This window comes from Bos indicus, chromosome 2 (genome assembly GCF_029378745.1).
Source record: "Bos indicus isolate NIAB-ARS_2022 breed Sahiwal x Tharparkar chromosome 2, NIAB-ARS_B.indTharparkar_mat_pri_1.0, whole genome shotgun sequence".
In the NCBI taxonomy this organism is placed as follows: Eukaryota; Metazoa; Chordata; class Mammalia; order Artiodactyla; family Bovidae; genus Bos; species Bos indicus.
Window position 1 is genome coordinate 28,484,020 of NC_091761.1, and position 23,580 is coordinate 28,507,599.

Sequence of the window (23,580 nt, forward strand, 5' to 3'; positions counted from 1 at the left end):
GCCCATTCTCAATAAAAAACTGATGTTTTAAAGAAGTTCTCTAAAAAATTTAATTTTCAGATGCATTATTTAGTATCGAATATTTTCTTAAAATCTCAATTTCCATGATGACAGTGCCAGCATCATACTGAAACTATTACATCCTCATCAAGCTTTAGGGCCTTTAGAATTTGAAATTAAAAAATGAGACAACATACCAAAGTGTAACAGATGTGTGAAAGTGAAGTCGCTCAGTCATGTCTGACTCTTTGTGAGGCCATGGACTATATGCCAGAATACTGGAGTGGGTAGCCTTTCCCTTCTCCAGAGGATCTTCCCAACCCAGGGATCGAACCCAGGTCTCCCGCCTTGCGGGCAGATTCTTTACCAGCTGAGCCACAAGGGAAGCCCAACAGAGGTCTACTGCTGCTGCTGCTGCTAAGTCGCTTCAGTTGTGTCCGACTCTGTGCGACCTATAGATGGCAGCCCACCAGGCTTCCCGTCCCTGGGATTCTCAAGACAAGAACACTGGAGTGGGTTGCCATTTCCTTCTCCACTGCATGAAAGTGAACAGTGAAAGTGAAGTTGCTCAGTCGTGTCCGACTCTAGCAACCCCATGGACTGCAGCCTACCAGGCTCCTCCGTCCATGGGATTTTCTAGGCAAGAGTACTGGAGTGGGGTGCCATTGCCTTCTCCAACAGAGGTCTAGGTATGATTAAATTAGTAAACATTTTAAAATGTGACAATAGTTTCCAAAATTCCACTGACAACTTTAGGCATGTTCCATTTAGTGACATTTATAGCATGTGTTCTGACTGACTGCTACTCATGCCTCACCATTTGCTAAGTATTTGGAACACAGCCCCATACCGACCAACGTTTGCTTCAGTTTCAAGTCACAGGCTCACTTTTCCCCACTCTGATGTTTGCTTGAGCAGATTACTGGGCAATACAGAGAAGAAAATGAGCACCCAGTTGTCTCTGTAGGGTTAACGGAGCTTATAGTTGACTCTAAGATCAAGGCATTTTATGAAAAAAAACAAAACAAAACTGTATCAACTAAACAAACAGAACGAACACTGAAGATAATATGCTTATAGGTGAAGTTAAACTTTGTGTAATTCTGAAGTTGTGAGAATGTATTTGTCTTGGGGCCACTGAAATCATTCACATATTTCACTGTCACTACTTTAAAAAAGTAGTTCTAAAATTTGTTTCATTTTGTTTCTATCATTGTCTAAAACATGAAATAAAAGAGACACACCCCCCAAAAAGAAGTGTTACTTATACTGCTTTCACAGGGAAATAGAAATGTACTCTTGAAGTTGTTATAATCCTTCACCTCAGAATCTGCATTCTTCTTTAAAGGGAGGGTTTCAGTAGAAAATTCATAAGAGATTTTAAAAAATATAAGTTTCTGACATTATGTTGGATAGTTTTTGAAATATTCATTTCTCTCACATAACTAATTCTCTCACATATTAAACTACTACATATAAAATAAATGACAAGGTATCACTGCATAGCACAGAGAACTATATTCAATATCCTGTAATAAATCATAATGGAAAAGAATATGAAAAAGTATATATCTCTAACTGAATCACTTTGCTGTACAGCAGAAACTAATACAACATTGTAAATCCAATATAATTTAATAAATCCCCCTCCCCTCAAACTGTATTGCCTTTATTTTTGAAGACAATGAAGATATATACTTTTATCCTAAAGTCATTTTGAGGAAAAATATTTAGTACTTAGGACATTCGGAACACAAGGCGATGTTATATTTTATGTGCCAAACTAAATGGATCACAGGGTGTTCAGATATTTAGTTAAACACTATGGGTGAGTCTGTGAGGTGTTTTTGGATGAGAATAACAAAATCTGTAGACTGAGTAAAGCAGATTGCCCTCTGTAATGTGGGTGGGCCTCATCCAATCAGCTGAAAGCTTAATGAAACAAAAAGTCTGGCTACCTCTCAAGTAGGAGGGAAGTCCTCCTGCCAGACTGTAGCTAATACATTGATCTTTATCTTTTCCTGCTTTTGGATTTGAACTGAAAATGATGTCTTTTCTTTTTTTTCACTTTCAGTCCTCTGGTTTGTTTTTCTTTTTTTTTTAAAAGAATTTTTATTGGAGTTGATTTACAATGTTATGTCAATTTCCAGTGAACAGCAAAGTGAATCAATTATACATATACATTTATCCACTCTTTTCTATTTTTAGATTCTTTTCCCACATAGGCCGTTACATATTAAGTAGAGTTCCCTGCGCTATATGGCAGGTTCTTATTAGTTATCTATTCTATATATACTAGCATGTGTGTGTGTGTATATATATATAATTTTATCAATCCCAACTTCCCAATTTATCCCTCCCTCCTTATGCTCTGGTAACCATAAGTTTGCTTTCTATATCCATAACTCTACTTCTGTTTTGTAAATAAGTTCATTTGTATCCTATTTTTAGATTCTACATATATCATATACTTGTCTTTCTGTCTGATATTTGACTTACTTCACTCAGTATGACAATCTCTGGGTCCATCTATGTTGCTGAAAATGGCATTATGTTGTTATTTTTTATGGTCAAGTAGGGCTTCCCAGTGGAGAAGGCGATGGCACCCCACTCCAGTACTTTTGCCTAGAAAATCCCATGGATGGAGGAGCTGGTAGGCTGCAGTCCATGGGGTCACTAGAGTCGGATATGACTGAACGACTTCACTTTCGCTTTTCACTTTCATGCATTGGAGAAGGAAATGGCAACCCACTCCAGTGCTCTTGCCTGGAGAATCCCAGGGACGGGGAAGCCTGGTGGGCAGCCGTCTATGGGGTTGCACAGAGTCGGACACGACTGAAGTGACTCAGCAGCAGCAGCAGCAGCAGGGTTTCCCAGGGGGAGCTAGTGGTAAAGAATCTGCCTGTCAAGGCAAGAGACACTAGAGATGCAGGTTAGATCCCTAGGTTGGGAAGATCCCCTGGAGTAGGGAATGGCAACTCACTCTAGTATTCTAGTCTGGAAAACTCTCTGGAAAAAGGAGCCTAGCAGGCTACAATCCACGGGGTTGCAAAGAGCTGGACACGACTGAGAACTGAGCACAATACTCCACTGTGTCAAACTGATTTTTCTTGAGCCTCCAGCCTGCTGGCTTTCTAACCAGAAGTTTTTTTTTTTTTTTGAAGTTTGAAGTATAATTTTATTTAATTTTTTTTTAAATTTTATTTTATTTTTAAACTTTACATAATTGTATTAGTTGGCTCTCCTGGGTTTCCAGTTTGCTGACTGTAGCTCTTGAGATTTCTCAGCCTCTGTAATTACATGAGCCAACTCCCTAAGATAAATCTTTTTATAATAGTAAATATAAATGTCACTATGGGGGGACATATACATATGTGTACCTCCCGTTGGCTCTGTTTCTCTGGAGAACCTTAATATACACAATGAAAACTGAAACGTGGAAACACTGACAGAAGATCCCTTGTTACTATCTAACTTGATTTTTAAAAAGTCATTTGATTAAATACATATATATATATCCTGAAAAGTAGTGAAAGTGAGTCCCTCAGTCATGTCCAACTCTTTGCAACCCCATGGACTATACTGTCCATGGAATTCTCTAGGCCAGAACACTGGAGTAGGTAGCCTTTCCCTTCTCCAGGGGATCTTCCTAACCCAGGAGTCAAACCCAGGTCTCCCTCATTGCAGGCAGATTCTTTACCAGCTAAGCCACCAGGGAAGCCCTAGACAGAATCAACTGTTGATCATCCTCATAATGTGTTTTTCAAAACATAAAACAGTTAAATTATAGATCCATCCCCTTTTCCTTAACTTGACTCAAGGCAAATTGCAATAATCTAGTCAATGACATTTCCCCACAAAATTTATACACACTTCAAAATCAAGATGTTTAAAAGTTAATAGATTTCATATTTCATAATGAGAAGTTCTTTGACTTGTAAATTAAACTTCACAGGTACCTGCTTTGTATTTGCAGGGAATAGCGATTTTAAAGAGACCACATCCTATATATGTATACATACACACACATATACAATGGAATATTTCTTGTTTAGTCACTAAGCTGTGCCCCATTATTTTGCAATCCCATAGACTGTAGCCCTCCAGGTTCCCCTGTCCATGGGACTTCCCAGGCAAGAATACTGAAGTGGGTTGTCCTTTCCTTCTCCAGGGGATCTTCCCAATGGACTATTACTCAGACATAAAAAAGAACAAAATGCTGCCATTTTCAGTAATGTGGATGGACCCAGAGGATAGTATGCTTAGTGAAATAAGTCTGACAGCAAAAAACGAACACTCTACATAAATCACTTGTATGTGGAATCTAAAAAATAAAGGGATGTATACAACAAAACAGACTCACAGATACAGAGAACAAACTATTAGTTACTAGGGTGTAGAAGCAAGCAGGGGCATAAGATAAGAGTGTGGATTTAAGAAACACAAACTGCTATGTATAAAATAAGCAAAAAGACATGTTAACAGCAGAGGGAAATATAGCCATTATTTTGCAATAACTTTAAATGAAGTATAATCTATAAAAATATTGGATCACTATGTTGCACAGCTGAAACTAATTTGTAAATCAACTATACTTCATTTTTTTAAAGTTAAAAACTATATTCAATAACATCTGAAACTTCATTCTTCAAAAAAAATCAAGTATCAAGCTAATCTTGAAATGATCTTTCAATTTATACTTTGAAAATAAATTTTGCTTATAATACCTTTTACTTACTATCATGATTATAGATCCTTTCAATAGACAGTTATATCACCAGCCCTTATTAGAATCTTGTGACATAATAGAGGATTAAACAGTAAAAATTCCTTGTCTTCACTGAATTTTTGTTCTTTCAAGGAGTGGAGAATACAGACCAAAATGAAAAGGAATTAGTATATTAGAGAGAGAGATATCATGATAGTACACAAAAAGCAGCAGCAGGAGAAGGGCAGTGGCAGGGCAATGTGGGTGAGATAGCAAACTTAAACAGTTAGAGGAGGCCTCTTGGAAGAGTTGCCATGAAAGCAGACTTGAAGGAGATGAGGGAGTGATGCATGTATATATCCTTGGAGAGCATCTCAGGCAAAGGAACTGCAGGTACAAAATTTCTGAGCTAGAGCTGGTGAGTCCTCAGGCCATCGAGGAGGCCGATGAAGCTGTGGTGAGGTGCACAATGGAGAGAAAAAGAGGAGATGAAACCAGAGGTAGGGCCTTGCAGACCATTTTTACAGTCTTTAGCTTTTACTCTAAGCAACATGGGGAGCCACTAAAGGGCTTTGAGTAAAGGATTTACACGATCTCAATGATGTTTACCAGGACTGCTCTATTTGCTAAAGTAGAGAGAAGAAGACATTAAGTAGCAAGGCGGAAGCAAGGAGACTAATAAATGGGTTACCGCAATAAGCTACATGAGACAGATGCCTTTCCATATTGGTGCCAAGTGAGCACTGATCTTTGCAGATGATGTACTTGGTTTTTCCCATTAAGGAACTGGGGAGAGAGCACTGCCTACTTTTCTGAAGCCAACTCTCAGAGACTTTTCCTGAATGTGTAAAATAACAGTGTACTTTGTTTTGACATACTTTTAAAATAATTGCTTTAAAAAGAAGCCACAACCACTCATGGCTGAATTACTAAAGAATACTAAAAAATAAGCCATTTATATACAAAAGGATGTACTTCTGGGCAAGCATGGAGGTGATAAATATTTTCAAGGGGATGAGCCATGCACTAATGAGGTGGGAGGAGTGATTATAATAACAGTTTCATTTGAACTGTACCACAGAGTTTGTTTTTCTTTGTTTTCATTATGATGTTTATAAAAAACTTAGAGTTTTTTTTTTTTTTCACTAGAAAAAATATAGGACCAAGTCTACACTGAACAGAGCTGATTTTGTGTGCTTTTGCAGTTTCCTTACACTTCCGAAAACTTGAAATTTTCCATTACAGACAATGTTTGAGAGGGAGAGAGGTATATGTCATCCTTTCTATCTTCAAACTCACCCTGACACTAAATTATCTCACAATGTAGCTTCATATTACAGTATTGAGCCCATACGTTGAAAGCTGCTGATTTCTTTCTTTTGTAGCTTTTATATAACCTGTGGCTAATTCATCCTTTGGTTTCACATTTGAACATCATAATAACATGGATGAGAACTAATTCTTGAAGCATCTGATCCCTGTCTTTCCAGAGTCTCTGTGGCTTGAAAGAGAATTCGAGAACAACAGTTCTCTACCAGGGTGGCTTTGTGCCCCAGGGGACACTGGGCAGTGTCTGGAAACATTTTAAATTATCAGTTTTGGGGAGAGGATGTTTTTGGCACCTGGTGACTAGGAATTCTGCCAAACATCCTACAGGGCACTGCACAGGTCCTTTGGACATAGAATTATCTAATCCCAAACATCCATAGTAGTGAAATTGAGAAACCCTCTTCTAGAAAAAAAAAGCCGAGAAACACGTGAATGAGGTGGATGGCATTCTCAGTGGATAGAACTTCTTCATCAGTTTGAAGACATCAAACTGTACAGGCCAGTCCTCCTGGGGATAGAGTGAGTTAATGCTCCTCCACAAGGGGCTTTTCCATAGAATAACTCAAGCAGCACTTCAGCACCTGCCACAGTATATATTACAGAAACTGCTCTGTGCTTTAATGAAATACAATATCTAAATAGCATCTTAAATAAAATACTAATGAGATTTCACACACTGTAATTGAGGGATCAAGGGCGATGACATGGCTTCCCAGATTTAAAGGAATATTTCACCACTTACTCAATTAATTTCTTTTGTAGCCTGAGTGATGATGGTAAGCATGCATCCTGGCTGGAGGACTTAAGTCCCAATACACAGTGAAGAAAATACAGAGACTATGACATATCCTTCTTTCTTTTCATTCTAGTTGATCACACACACACCTGAAAGCTACAAATTGCATTAACAATGACAAAATATCAGGAATAATTCTTCAAAGGTTATTTCAGTTCAGTCGCTCAATCGTGTCCAGCACTTCGCAATCCTGTGGACTGCAGCACGCCAGGCCTCCCTGTCCTCACAAACTCCAGGAGTTTACTCAAACTCATGTCCATTGAGATGGTGATGCCATCCAACCATCTCATCCTCTGTCGTCCCCTTCTCCTGCCTTCAATCTTTCCCAGCATCAGGGCTTTTCAAATGAGTCAGCTCTTCACATCAGGTGGCCAAAGGATTGGAGTTTCAGCATCAACATCAGTCCTTCCAATGAACACCCAGGACTGATCTCCTTTAGACTGGACTGGTTGGATCTCCTTGCAGTCCAAAGGACCCCCTAGAGTCTTCTCCAGCACCATAGTTTATTTTATTTTTTAATATAAATTTGTTTATTATAATTGGAGGCTAATTACTTTACAATATTGTATTGGTTTTGCCATACATCGACATGAATCTGCCACAGGTATACACCTGTTCCCCATCCTGACCCCGCCCCCCCACCTCCCTCCCCATACCATCCCTCTGGGTTATCCCAGTGCACCATCCCCAAGCATCCGGTATCATGCATCGAACCTGGACTGGCAATTCGTTTCACATATGATATTATACATGTTTCAGTGCCATTCTCCCATATCATCCCACCTTTGCCCTCTCCCACAGAGTCCAAAAGACTGTTCTATACATCTGTGTCTCTTTTGCTGTCTTGCATATAGGGTTATCGTTATCCTGTTTCTAAATTCCATATATACGTGCTAGTATACTGAATTGGTGTTTTCTTTCTGGCTTTCTTCACTCTGTAAAATAGGCTTCAGTTTCATCCACCTCATTAGAACTGATTCAAATGTATTCTTTTTAATGGCTGAGTAATATTCCATCGTGTATATATGTACCATAGCTTTCTTATCCATTCATCTGCTGATGGACATCTACATTGCTTCCATGCCCTAGCTATTATAAACAGTGCTGCAATGAACATTGGGGTACATGAGTCTCTTTCAATTCTGGTTTCCTCGGTGTGTATGCCCAGCAGTGGGATTGCTGGGTCATAAGGCAGTTCTATTTCCAGTTTTTTAAGGAATCTCCACACTGTTCTCCATAGTGGCTGTACTAGTTTGCATTCCCACCAACAGTGTAAGAGGGTTCCCTTTTCTCCACACCCTCTCCAGCATTTATTGCTTGTAGACTTTTGGATCACAGCCATTCTGATAGGCGTGAAATGGTACCTCATTGTGGTTTTGATTTGCATTTCTCTGATAATGAGTGATGTTGAGCATCTTTTCATGTGTTTGTTAGCCATCCGTATGTCTTCTTTGGAGAAATGTCTGTTTATTCTTTGGCCCATTTTTTGATTGGGTTGTTTATTTTTCTGGAATTGAGCTGCAGGAGTTGCTTGCATATTTTTGAGATTAATCCTTTGTCAGTTGCTTCATTGGCTATTATTTTCTCCCATTCGGAAGGCTGTCTTTCACCTTGCTTATAATTTCCTTTGTTGTGCAGAAGCTTTTAATTTTAATTAGGTCCCATTTGTTTATTTTTGCTTTTATTTCCAATATTCTGGGAGGTGGGTCATAGAGGATCCTGCTGTAATATATGCCGGAGAGTGTTTTGCCTATGTTCTCCTCTAGGAGTTTTATAGTTTCTGGTCTTATGTTTAGATCTTTAATCCATTTTTAGTTTATTTTTGCAACACCATAGTTGAAAAGCATCAATTCTTCAGTACTCAGCTTTCTTTATAGTCCAACTCTCACATCCATACGTGACTACTAGAAAAACCATAGCTTTGACTAGACGGACATTTGTTGGCAAAGTAATGTCTCTGCTTTTTAATATGCTGTCTAGGTTGGTCATAACTTTTCTTCCAAGGAGCAAGTGTCTTTTAATTTCATGGCTGCAGCCACAGTGATTCTGGAGCCCAGGAAAATAAAAATCTCTCATTGTTTCCACTGTTTGCCCATCTATTTGCCATGAAGGGATGGGACCAGATGCCATGATCTTAGTTTTTTGAATGTTGAGTCTTAAGCCAACTTTTTCACTCTCCTCCTTCACTTTCATCAAGAGGCTCTTTAGTTCTTCTTTTCTTTCTTCCATAAGGTGGTGTCATCTGCATATCTGAGGTTATTGATATTTCTCCCGGCAATCTTGATTCCAGCTTGTGCTTCCTCCAGCCCAGCGTTTCTCATGATGAACTCTGCATATCAGTTAAATAAGCAGGGTGACAATATACAGCCTTGATGTACCCCTTTCCCTGTTTGGAACCAGTCTGTTGTTCCATGTCCAGTTTGCTGGATGGTTGCTCCCTGACCTGCATATAGGTTTCTCACGAGGCAGGTCAGATGGTCTGGTATTCTCATCTCTTGAAGAATTTTCCAGAGCTTGTTGTGGTCCTCACAGTCAAAGGCTTTGGCATAGTCAAGAAAGCAGAAATAGATATTTTTCTGGAACTCTTTTGCTTTTTTGATGACCCAACAGATGTTGGCAATTTGATCTCTGGTTCCTCTGCCTTTTCTAAAGCCAGCTTGAACATCTGGAAGTTCACGGTTCACGTATTGCTGAAGCCTGGCTTGGAGAATGTTGAGCATTACTTGACTAGCATGTGAGATGAGTGTAACTGTGCAGTAGTTTGAGCATTCTTTGGCATTGCCTTTCTTTGAGATTGGAATGAAAACTGACCTTTTCCCGTCCTGTGGCCACTGCTGAGGTTATTTATCAAATTTGTAAATGGGATAAGGCAGTCCAGAAAATTCCTCCTCAACTACCTTATTTCATCAACTGTCAGGTACACTGTATTGTCACTTTTTAACCTTTCTGAAGCAAGGTTTATCTTACAACGCAATGCATAATGCAGGCAGCCAGCCAGGGAGCAGTCATGCTGTAGCTATGTGAAAACCTTCTGACAAGATAAAGAAAATGTCATCATCCATGTATCATTCATTTGAGAAAACAAAGGTGGTTCCTTAGAAGTCAGTAAACAGAGGCATAGTCAATATTTTCTGGCCACAGTAAGACTTACATGAGTCCTGAAAGAAGGATCCAGACCCTCACAGATTGTGTTTTGCAAGATCCTTTATAGGTATTAATTCACATAGCCCCTTTATGAATTATTCTAGAAACAGTAGGCAAGTAATTAGAATATGGAAAGTAGTCAGGCCCCTGAGGCCTGAAAAGCCAAATCACAATAAGAGTCTTTTCTCAAGATACCTTGCCAACCTAGCAGAGAGAGCAAACTGTTCCTTCTACTAAATGTCCCTTGAACTGTTTGCACTAACATTCTTTTCTAACCTACTGGGCTGTTTCTGGCCCCTCAAAACATAGCTTCACACCACAGTACCCATCATTGTTCACATTCCCATAGAGCCACACAGTGGGAGGGAAGACAAAATAACAGCTAAATTTAATTTCTTCTAATAACTTCTAAGGTCTGCACCTTTGACTTAGGAACGGCTTAGAGGTAAAGAATCCTCCTGCATAGGAGACACAGGAGACATGGGTTCGATCCCTTGGTCCGGAAGATCCCCTGGAGAAGGAAATGGTAACCACTCCAGTATTCTTACCTGAACGAAGTCTCAGAGACAGAGGAACCTGGCAGGCTACAGTCCCAAGGGATGCAAAGAGTCGGATATGACTGGAGTGACTAAGCAAGCAAGCAAATGAGGAGTGCTCCAAATACTCAAGTGACAAAGCCCACTTCCCAAATATGCTGCATAAATTTAAAATTTCCCTGTCATGGAGTACTGCTATGTTTATGAAATCCCAGTTAGTTTACAAAATAAAAATACCATCTATCTGGAGCTGGGCCAATGATATGTGGGGCAGTAGTATGCCAAGGGCTTGTTGGAGCCCAGGGCAGACCTCCCTCCAAATATGCCTCAATGGCAAACTGATCATTTTGAAAGAAAGTTACTTAAGAAACATCTGATGCAAGAGGGACACTCTGACTCTCCCATCTGTCTCCCTGAAGGCAGCAAATAAATCTCTCACGTGAAAGGTACACCTCCTGCATCTGGAGGTAGAAGGGACACTCTTCACCAGAGAGAGAAACTTTGGGGCCAAGTAGTCTATATAAGCAAGCCTTGTTGATACTTAGTGCTCAGTCGTATCTGACTCTTTTGCAACCCCATGGTCTGTCCATGGAATTCCCTAGGCAAGCATACTGGAGTGGGGATCTTCCCGACCGAGGACTGAATCCTGGTCTCCCACATTGCGGCAGACTCCTTACAGTCTACGCTACTAGGGAAGCCCAAACAAACCTCATTACTTCTTTAGTTTACTACTCGAAGCCCAAATTCTAGATTCTTCACTAATTAAGCACCTGAAGCCTCTTTCTTTGTCTTGTTAATTCCTCACTTACTGTTTATTTGTCTGAAAAATATAAAATCTGTCTTCTCTGGTCACTTCTTAGGTCCCATTACCTTGCACATGAGTTAAAATGTATTTCTTTTTCTCTTGTTAATCTGTCTTGTGTCTATGTATTATGAGTCCAGCCACAAGAACTCAAGAGGGGTAGAAGGGGGAATTTCCCCCTCTCTGACAGGCTGTTTTCAGAAAATAACCTTCCTGGGGAAGACCAGACTCAGAGAAAGAAACAGGCTTCTGGGAACTGGGATAACAATTGGAATTAGGTACCACTCACTGCTGGAATTGGGGAACCATCATTACTGGTCATCATTCTCAAGCAGGAGCAGTTGAGGCTCTGGTTGCAGGGTAGAAGCGAAGCTGTTTTCCCTCCACTGTAGGAAGAAAGAAGGAGATTTTCTCTCTCTGAAATGCCCTAAGATTCAACTGTTGCTGATCTGACACATTTATCAACTCACTAGTGTCTCCCTGCAAAAGAGCATAAGTAATACACATCAGACTACAGAAATACTTTACAATAAAATGGTTGATACAATCTCTTCAGAAATGTCTCTCTGGCTTTATCATAGGCTGGTAATGGAGCAAGAAGAGAGAACCCAGTACAGGCAGACTTCCCTAAAATCCACCGAAAACAATATTTTCCTTAACATTTTTTCCTTCGGCATCTGTACAACTGATGCAAATGTCTGAGGAAACAAAGTCATCAAGAAAGTGACAGAGAAATAATAAGTAAAACAAATATTACACAACGTGGTAGGACAAACTTTGAATATGCATAGTGACAGTTTTTAAAGTTTCCCTTACTGTTTATTTTGATAAAATTTCAATGTTTTTATCTAGTAAGAGTTCACAGTTGATGTTTTCATCTAACTGGTCAATGAAGAAATGGATAAATTTCTAGAAATATAATCTCCCAAGACTGAACCAGGAAGAAATAGAAAATATGAACAAACCAATTACCATCAATGAAACCAAATCAATTAAAAAAAAACAACAAAATCTCCTAACAAAAGTTCAGGACCAGATGGCTTCCCAGGTGAACTCTATCAAACATTTGGAGAAGAGTTAACATCTATTCTTTTCAAAATTTCCAAAACATTTCAGAGGAAAAAATGCTTCCAAATTCATTTTATAAGGCCACCATCACCCTGATTCCAAAACTAGAAAAAGAAATAACAGATACAGAAAATCATAGGCCAATATCATTGATATTGATACAGATGCAAAAATTCTGAAAAATATTAGCAAACTAAATCCAACAGTACATTAAAAGGATCATACACTATGATGAAGTGGGATTTAATGCAGTGATATAAGGATATTTAATATCTGGAAATCAATGTGATACAGCATATTAACATATTAAAGAATGTAAATTATATGATCATTTCAATAGAAGCAGAAAATGCTTTTGTCAAACTTCAGCATCCATTTATGATAAAAATTTTCCAGAAACTGGGATTCAGGGAACATATCTCAACATAATAAAGGGCATATATGAAAGAAACAAACCTACAGAATGGGAAAAAATATTTGAAAATGACAGGGCAAAATAGGGTGTTAATATCCAAAATATATAAACAGCCCATACAAGTCAACATGAAACAAACAACTGGATTGAAAATGGGCAGAAGACCTGAATAGACATTTTTCCAAATGTCTGTTGAAAGATACATAGATGGTCAATAGGCACATGAAAACATGCTCAACATCATCAATCATCAGAGAAATGCAGATTAAAACCACAATCAGGTAACACCTTACATCTGTCAGAATGGCTGTGATCAAAAAGAATACAAAACAAATGTTGCCACACACCTACAGTCAATAACTCTTTGACAAAGCAGGCAAGAATACAACATGGAAAAAAAAAGACTCTTCTGCAGGTGGTGTTGGGAAGGCTGGAAAGTCACATGGAAATCAATGAAATTAGAACACTCCCTCACACAATACACAAAAATAAACTCTAAATGGCTTAAAGACTTAAATATAAGACATATGTATGTGTGTGTGCTAAGTCGCCTCAGTTGTATCTGACTCTTTGTGACCCTATGGACTATAACCTGACAGGCTTCTTTGTCCATAAGATTCTCCAGGCAAGAATACTGGAGTGGGTTTGCCCTCCTCTAAATATAAGGCATGACACGATAAAATTCTTAGAAAAGAACATAGGCAAAACATTCTCTGACATAAATCCTATCATTTTTTTCATAGGTCATTCTCCCAAGGCAATAGAAATGAAAACAAAAATAAACAAATAGGACCTAATCAAACATAAGATTCTGCATGGCAAGGAAAACTATAAACAAAATGAAAAGACCACCTAAAGACCTGGAGAAAATACTTCCAAATGATGTGACTGACAAGGGGTTAATTTCCAAAGCATACAAACAGCTTATAAACTCAATAACAGTAACAACAAAACACCCACCAATCATAAAATGGGCAGAAGATCTAAATAGATCTTTCTCCAAAGAAGACAAGAAAAGGGCCAATAGGCATATAAAAAGATGTTCAACATCACTATTATTAGAGAAATGCAAATCAAAACTATAATGAAGTATGACCTCACACTTGTCAGAATGATCAGCAAAAAATCTACCAGCGATAAATGCTGGAGAGGGTGTGAAGAAAAGGGAACTCTCTTACCCTGTTGGTGGGAATGTAAATTGGTGCAGCCACTATGGAGAAAAGTATGAAGGCTCCCTAGAAATCTAAAAATAGAGTTACTGTATGGTCTAGCAATCTCACTCCTGAGCACATATCTGGAGAAAATTCTAATTTGAAAAGATACATGTAACACAATGTTCATAGTAGCACTATTCACAATATCCAAGACATGGAAGAAACCTAAAGGTCCACCAACAGATGAATTATTGAAGAAGATGAAGGATATACATACAGTGGAATATTACTCATCCATAAAAAATGAAATAATGCCACTTGCAGCAACATGAATGGACCTAGAGGCTACCATATTAAGTGAGGGAAGTCAGACAAAGATATATGATATCACACGCAGAATCTTAAGGAAACAATACAATGAACTTATCTACAGATTCACAGGCATAGAGAATAATGTATAGCTACCAAAGAGGAAAGTAGGGGAGGGGGATAAATTAGGAGTTTGGGATTAGCAGACACAAACTGCTATATATAAAATAGATAACAAGAAGGTCCTACTGTCAGTATCTTTTAATAAACCATAATGGAAAATAATAGGAAAAGAATATATGTATGTATAACTGAATCATTTTGCTATACATCAGAAACGAACACAACATTGTAAATCAGCTACAATTGAAAAAAATTAAGAAACAAATAACAAATGTTAGTGAGAATATAGAGAAAAGGGAATCCTAGAACACTGTTGGTCAGAATGTAAATTGGTTCAGCCACTGTGGAAAACAATATGCCAGTTTCTCAGAAAACTAAAACTAGAATTACCATACGATATAGCAATTCCATTTCTGGGGATATATATACACCCCACATGAAAACACCAATTAAAAAAGATACATGCACCGGTGTCCACAGCAGCACTATTTATAATTGCCAAGATATGGATGCATTCTAAGTGTTCATCAACAGATAAATGGATAAAGTAGATACGGTATACATAATGGAATACTGTTGCTGCTGCTGCTAAGTCGCTTCAGTCGTGTCTGACTCTGTGCGACCCCATAGACTGAGCCGCCCACCAGGCTCCCCCATCCCTGGGATTCTCCAGGCAAGAACACTGGAGTGGGTTGCTATTTCCTTCTCCAATGTGTGAAAGTGAAAAGTGAAAGTGAAGTCGCACAGTCGTGTCCGACTCTTAGCAGCCCCATGGACTGCAGCCTACCAGGCTCCTCCGTCCATGGGATTTTCCAGGCAAGCGTACTGGAGTGGGGTGTCATTGCCTTCTCCGAATGGAATACTACTCAGCTATAAATAAGAACAAAATTTTGTCATTTGCAATAACATGGATAGACTTCAAGGACATTATGCTAAGTGAAAGAAGTCAGACAGGGACAATATTGTCTGATATCACTTGTACGTGGAATCTAAAAAATACAACTAGTAAATACAGCAACTTAGACTTACAGATTTAAAGGACAAACTAGTGGCTACCAGGGGGAGAGGGAAAGCAGAAGTAGCAAGATAGTGATAGGGGATCAAGAAGTACAAACTACTGTGTACAAACTAAGTAAGCTACAAGGATGTATCGTATAGCACAGAGAATGTCACCAATATTTTGTATTAACAATAAATGGAGTATCATTTTTAAAAATTTGTGAATCACTGTGTTGTCCATCTGAGACATACTGTTCAAATATACCCTCAATAAAAAATGTTTAAACAATTTTAGCCTTTCATGTAGTAAGATTTCAAAGTTGAAGTTTTCCTCTGACTGGTCACGTGTCAAAAGGCTTCTGTATAACCACACACACTGAACTACTCTATAGTACTTGTAGTACTTGCATTGCAACTCTGAGTCAAAGAAGCATAACAGAACAATGGTTGACAAGGCCAAAAATTAAAATATTATAAAATTATAAACAAATATTACATTAAATAGCCCACAATATTTTCTAATTAAAGCTCTTATACCAGCTCCACAATTTCATCCATTCAGATATACTTTTTGTCTCCATCTCTGATTTGGTTCTTTCATTTTTCCAAATTGCAATCAAATTCCAAACCACAGAACTCTGGACTTTTTAGAATGAAATAATGAACAGTAAATAGTACTGATAAAAATACCTCAAGAAGAAAAATGAAAAATGATTCCTATGTTCACAACTCTGGGCAAAAATCTGGAAAACTATCTTAAAAAGATAAAAGTAAATTAGAATTTGTTGCTTCTTAGCAACCAATTTTATAATATTATCATGTATTCTTAGGGTTGAGTGGGACTTTTGGGATTATCTAGATCAAACTCCAATCACTTAAATCCGTATAGCATCTAATGACAGCAGCCATTCAGATTTTCTTTAAACGCCTCAAATCTCCTATATAGTATTCTGTTGATGAACAGGCTTCATACTTCATAGGAGTAAATAGCTATCATCAGGCAGGAAATGCCTTATCCTCCTATGATGAAATGCATCCACCTATTCATACACTTTGCCAGTGATGTGCTGGTAAAATGTTTCACAAACAGGAGGCATGAAAAATAAAAGCCTTGATTTGTATCATTTGCTGATTCCCATGGTGAAAATACCTATGTCAGGCTGTCTAGCAGTGTAGTTCAGAAGAGGTGCACATTATCTATTCTCATGAACAAATAGTCCTTCCCTTTTGTTACTTTGATAAAGATGTTCTGTCAAAGGCCACTCCCTCAACTTTAGCTCTGGATCCAATTCCCCCTTATTTTCTCAAAACTTCACGCACAGATAAACATCTCTCTTCTGAATCATCAATTTATTTATTAATATTCCTGGAGGAATTTTCCTCCCAGTGTCTATCATGATATGTACAGTACAGCATTCTCTTTTATTCTTTAAATAGCACTCATTGCAACTTGATAGTTCTTATATGTTTAAATTTTTAAATGTATTCATATTCTCCCTCAATTAGAGTATAAGTCTTACATGTTCTGGGACCTTTTCTGGTTTGCTCACAGCCGTATCTCCAGGACCTACAATAGTTCTAGGCACATAGTTCATATTCAACAAATAGTCACCAATTTATGGAAAGAATAGGAAACTTCATAGTACAGTTGTTGGGTTTTGTTAGAACTTACTGCTAGCAATGTCTTCTTTATGTTGATGGGGATGAGCCTTCGAATGTTACTGGCTTCAGATATGCTAATTAAGATAAACGAATAGAGTTCCCGTGTTGATTCTCTAAAGAGTAGGGAAAGGACAGTGTATGCATAAATCATCAAACACCTTCACCAATTACTTGAGGGAATCATACAAGTTTGAAAGTAATGAAATACATGCTCATCTATCCTTATGTTATACATTCTTATAACATACACCATGTTAATTGAAATTGCTGTTTATTGGTAAATGTCCTGAGCATTAATGTTAAGGAAGGGTAGAAAACCCTTATTACTTGTTCCTTGGTTATAACTCCTGGTAAATGAGTTATGAGATATCCAAATTTAATGTCATATATTTCACATTAGAAACTAAACTTAACTGATACGATTTTCTATGGATCCCAGGCAGATGGTCTGTCTTAAACATTTTGATAATGATTACAGAACTTACCAAAATGACCTCTACTCCCTTTTGCCCTGGACATATACATCTTTCAGCACTGATACTGCCCCTTACCAGACTGTTATGAAGGCTTCCCTGACCTATCCTTAGTATCCCTGGTGTTAAGTCCCTCATTGAGTCTGACTCTTTGTGACTCCAAGAACTGTTGTGCACCAGGCTCCTCTCTCCATGGAATTCTCCAGGCAAGGATACTGGAGTGGATTGACATTCTCTTCTCCAGGAGGTCTTCCCAACCAAGGGACTGACCCTGGGTCCCGACCCCAGTCCAATCCTTAAATTTTGACCCTTAAGACTTCTTTCCTGGGCCCTCTGTTTTTTACTCTCTACACACCCTCTCCTGTAGATCTCAGCCAGTCCTGATGTTTCAATGAAAAAAAGTGGACAATTCCCCAGATCTCACTCTCCATTCCAAATCTTTCTTGAGATACAAAATTTGCAAAACCAAATGCCTATCAGATTTTGCCATTTGAATAAAACAGGTATCTCAAAGGAACAGGTTCCCAACTGAATATAACTTCTTTCAACTTCCCCTTCCAAGGTGGCCCTAGTGGTAAGGAACCCCCTTGCCAATGCAAGAGACATATGAGATGCTAGTTCCATCCATGGGGCAGGACGATCCCCCGAAAGAGGGCACGGCAAACCACTCCAGTATTTTTGTCTAGAGGATTTCATGGATAGAGGAGCCTGGTGGGCTGCAGTCCATAAGGTTGCAAAGAGTCCGACACAACTGAAGCAATTTAGCACACCAACTCCCCCAAGTACTCTTCTAATCCTCCAACTCAGACTGTCTCAGAGAATGATACCATTCTCTACCCAGTTGTAAAGCCATTTTCTCCCCCATCGTAAACCTTTATCAACTCATTCTGAGTTGCCTCTTCTCTTCTTATCTACCTCTCTAGAGGGTGAGCCCAATTTTCACTGAGGTGAAGCACCCAGCAGTATACTTAACAAACTTAAGTTCTCAGTAAGTATTTATTGAAACTTACTTTTCTCTAAGGTATTAGAGAAAAGACCCATGAATCCTTTGAGTATTTCATCCTTCTCTACAATCAAGACACTTATATCTATTTAGGCAAGTGCCAAATCGAGTATTTATTAAGTGAATGTGGTCAAGTTCTGTAGAGGTGATACACTATAATCAGTTTTCTCTTTGTGGCACCAACAATAAGCTTTAGGACGGCTAGTCCAGTGTAAGTCACAACTTTCAAATATGCCAGTTCAATGCCTGAATGCCTTGTCATTATTCTCATTTTTGATGCCTTTTTCTTTCCAATTACATGCTTGAAGCACAATACAATGAACTATAATTCTTATTCCTTAATATCATACTGGTTTAAATTTAGGTTCCTTAGAATTTTAAGGGAAATGCATACAGAAGAGGATTGAAAGGTTATTAAAACTTCACAATAAAAGTCAACACTGCTAAGTGCAATTCTAAAAGAAAAAAGTCAGACCTTAGAGATTTCTCCATTCAGCAATGAGTTTTATAATTAAATTTGTTGTGGTTACTTCGCTTGTGTTTGCTCTTTGTTATAATTTCTCCTTGAATCCATCAAGTAATTAAACCCAAGTGTTGAACTTTAAGGAAAATTTTTGAATGATCAGCTTCTCAAACTGAAACTGGGCTCTATTCTAACCTGGACAGGGTGAGAGGATACCATTTGAGTGGGAAAATTGTGGCAGGAGGAAAAGTGTGAAGTGGTTTTCAGTCTGGAGATCTCTAGCACATTAGGAAGCCTAATGTTCTTCCCTTACATAAATCTGGAAGGTGTCTATGGAATGAGAATTGAAGACAACTGTAGTGTTATCTCGGAGAAGGCAATGGCACCCCACTCCAGCACTCTTGCCTGGAAAATCCCATGGATGGAGGAGCCTGGTGGGCTGCAGTCCATGTGGTCGCTGAGGGTTGGACACGACTGAGTGACTTCATTTTCACTTTTCACTTTCATGCATTGGAGAAGGAAATGGCAACCCACTCCAGTGTTCTTGCCTGGAGAATCCCAGGGATGGGGGAGCCTGGTGGGCTGCTGTCTATGGGGGTCACACAGAGTCGGACACGACTGAAGTGACTTAGCAGTAGTGTTATCTGAGTCCACTAGACTGTCTACATATACTAAGGTGAGACCACTGTCTGTGTTATCAAGGGAAGAGGAGCTCCAGAGTGGCTAGTCCAGTGGAGAAAATATTTTGACTCTTTCTAAACTAAGTACTGTATTTATGTGAAAGAAAATATTAATGGGTGAGCATGGATATTTATATATGCAGGCATTTGTATTAGTTCACTAGCATTTGATCAGGTATTTAAAAATCTTTTGTAGTGACTAACTCACAAACTACATTGTCAATTTTCATAAGTACTAGACAATATAAAATCAGTCCTAATAACAGCTTTGACAGGATTTAATAAAGCATACACAAGAGACTTGTAATTTGCACAGGCTAATTTACACATGTGTATAACCGAGAAATGAATTTGGAAGATGTTAGTTTCCCATCTGTACCACACAGAGAAAGATGGGAAAAAATGGTTTACCAACTATCAATAATCAGTTTTAAGTGTATTCTTATCCCAAAATAAAATTTCCAGTGTCCAAAATATATCTTCTAAACTCTCCTTGCAAAAGTGGTATTTTATTTCCATTTCTATATAAGTGTCACAATATATTGATTTTCAGGAGCTAAATTACTTTTTCTGGAGACTGCATAATCAAATTTAGTTAGTGCTGTTTGTGGTTAAGAAAGAAAAGACAGTGATTTGGTCAGGTCACAGGCATGGGGTATTTCTTTACTTTTATTTTTTACTGTGAATTCTTGAATACTCACCTTCTTCCACTGAGTTTCTAATTTCTACTCTCCTGAGTTATATTATGGATCGCAACATACACCACCTTGCCTTAGGCTTTAACAACTCTCAACAGTGTTTAAGTTGAGAGTCTAGATTACACAGCTAAGTCATCTATTACTCTTCCTACTCTAACTTAAAATCATGTATGGTCAATCATTTCTGCCAGCATTCAAATGGGATTTGTGTAGCTCATTGGGTATGATCAAAATTGTTTAGAATTAAGTAGGCTTGAACAAGATATTAGTATAAATTTCTGGGTAATAAGTATAGTTCCAGATTTACATGATAGAATACTATTTTCAAGAATATTAATCAATTCCCTTGACTCCCTTTACTCATGGAATTTGTTCACTGATTCTGATACAGAGGCCCTCTCTACCTTGTTCCATTAGAGGCAATGATTGCTAATTTAGTAGGGAGTTACTTAGGGTAGGAAGAATATGAAAGGGGTCATTATAGAACCTGAGAGTCAAAATGACAAAACCTTAAGCTTAAAAAAAAGGGGGGAGTGGTGATCTAGGGATAGATAGAAGAGAGAAATTTTTGATGCAGATTTCCAGAGTTAAATTTTTAGCTTCCACTTCTAACTCATTCCTGAGCTGGGAGAAGCGGGAAGTAGAAAGGCTGGAAACATTTCACGGGGTCTGATGTCAAAGTTCAGCTTGACCAGCCAGCATCAGAACTGACCAATAGCAGAAATGGGTAATAAAGAGCTCTAATGTCTGTGCCTCTCAGTTCCAAGAGAAGGAGGTTGATAATATAGACAATACTCTTACTACGTATCCACTAAGTGCTATTCAGTCTAAGTGCATGATGAGTATCAATTCACTTAATCCTCACAGGAATCCTATAACAGGTACTATTATAATTATTTCAATTTTATAAAAGAGGAAATGGAGGGACAAAAAAATGACATGCCCACAATCACTCAACAAATAAGCACTGAAGCCACAATGTCAACTGGCCAACCTGACTCCGAAGGCCACACTCTTGACCACCACTCTACTGCCCTTTCAGAAGGGTCCATTAGTAACCAGCTCATGTGTCATCTGGCAGGAGTGGTACCCAAGACTGCTCACCAGCCCCACAGATGCACTGTGCCTTCAGAGCTCCCATTTCAGTGACCCAAGATAATCACTCATAAGCCCTCAAGAAAGCATTTTGGGACTCTGGATAACTGGGAGTGGTAATAAACTGGGTAAAGAGGGACTAGATGGAACCAACTGATGAACTGTCACCAGGGCAATGGCCTCAGTGACACACACAGCTTTTGCTTACTAAAATAGTTTTAGATCCCTTAATTCTCTGGGTTTTAAGGAGACTCGAACATAGATTCCTAACACTGGATGCAAGCACAGCTCAGCACATGGGAAAACCAATTAGGAGCCTGAGCCTGCAGCATCTCCTGTAAATTACCTGGCAGAGGATGTTGGAGCAGGGCAGGGAAGCTGAGCCTGCAGACTTCTAAAGCTCCTGCATTTCAGAGGCCTGACGATTTCAGGGAGATACTGCTGCTCTTTCTGCAGTTTCTATCTTTTAATGTTGGCAGCTCAAACAGATTCTGGGATGCTGGAGTGAAGCTACTTATTAAAAAATAATTAACAGGGAGATCACACAGGCAAGGCTGAGTTTTAACAAAAGAGCTCACGAAATTTTCAGGGTTTCAAAACTGCTATATGTGAGCCTGAAGCCTAAAATTAACAATACATAGCAAATGAGGCAAAATGGTTAATGTCCACATTGGGCACAGATGGGTAACTGCCTGCTGTTTTGAATCCTAAAGTTTCTTAGACCTTCTTGTGTTAAATACTTTTTGAGAAATAAATATGCAAATAGTTACACAGATTAAATTGACTGGATTTTATTTTGGAAGTCTACCAGGGAGTCTTCTTCATATAATTTTACTATTGCTAACATTTATATATATACATTACATTTATTATATATATATATATATATATAAACATTTTTTAAAGTCTCATTTGTAAGTTTTTCCCTCAATAAAAAGGAAAGACATTCTCCACAAATCCTTGGCAGGTGTAGACATCCAGCTATTAATGAAGGTGAGGTGGTTTCCCATTTTCTACACCCAGACATATATATACACATATACATGCTCATACACATATACAATACTTCACTTTTCTTATGATCTGATTTTTGAAGCCAAAAATGAATGAAAATGTGGCACAAAGTGATGAAAGAGAGGCATACATAGGGTTAAATTTTATTGTGCTGGGTGCTCAGTCTCTTCGGTCATGTCTGACTCTTTGTGACCCCAAGGACTATAGCCCGCCAGGCTCCTCTGTCCATGGGGATTCTCCAGGCAAGAATATTGGAGGCAAGAATACTTTGTTGCTGTACCCTCCTCCAGGGCATCTTCCCAACCCAGGGACTGAACCCACATCGCTTACATCTGCTGCATCGGCAGAGGGGTTCTTTACTACTAGCGCCATCTGGGAAGCCCCGATTTTATTGAGTACTTACCATATATAAAAACTATGACAGTCACTGAGGATTAATATGAACGAGGCATAGGTTTGACCCCAAAGAGCTTCTAGTATGGAGAGGACACAAGGCAAGTAATGCTAGGGAGACAGAGAAATAGATAAGGACTATGCGCTAAGGACAAAACCAGGTGTACCGCATTTAGGCACAGGTAAGCCATTTAAATGGGGAAGGCGATGGCATCCCACTCCAGTACTCTTGCCTGGAGAATCCCATGGATGGAGGAGCCTGGTGGGCTGCAGTCCACGGGGTCGTGAAGAGTCCGACACGACTGAGCGACTTCACTTTCACTTTTTACTTTCATGCATTGGAGAAGGCAATGGCAACCCACTCCAGTGTTCTTGCCTGGAGAATCCCAGGGACGCATCATCACCAAGGCAGGAACCTCATCTGACACCGGACTTTTAACAGCAAATGACATGCTGGAACTTTAAGAAGACTATCAAGGGATTCATTTTAATGACTGAATATACATTTCAAAACAAAAGTAGCTGCCATTTATTGAACGCCTACTTTACATTCAGTTTCTCTAATTCTCATAATCTTGGAAACTTGTTTTACAGGCAAAAAAAATCTAAGCTTCAGAGAGGTTCAGGGACTTACACAATGTCACAGCAGGATAGGGACAAGCTGGAACTGAATTCTAGGTCTAGCCACAATTCCACACTGCTAAAGTAAGAACGGG

At 38.8% G+C, this 23,580-nt stretch overlaps 1 protein-coding gene across 3 annotated transcripts in view; it reads right to left on the minus strand.

Annotated features, from left to right (window-relative positions):
- B3GALT1 (beta-1,3-galactosyltransferase 1) overlaps positions 1-23,580 on the minus strand; it is a 619,500-nt gene that overhangs the window by 205,705 nt on the left and 390,215 nt on the right. Inside the window, exon 4 of one of the 3 annotated variants that reach the window (XR_011569376.1) lies at positions 489-15,254. The exons of the other annotated variants lie outside the window; for them this stretch is intronic. The gene's annotated coding sequence lies outside the window, so the exon portion shown is untranslated. Of the gene's footprint in view, positions 1-488; positions 15,255-23,580 lie in introns of those variants that run through there. 3 annotated transcript variants of the gene reach the window in all.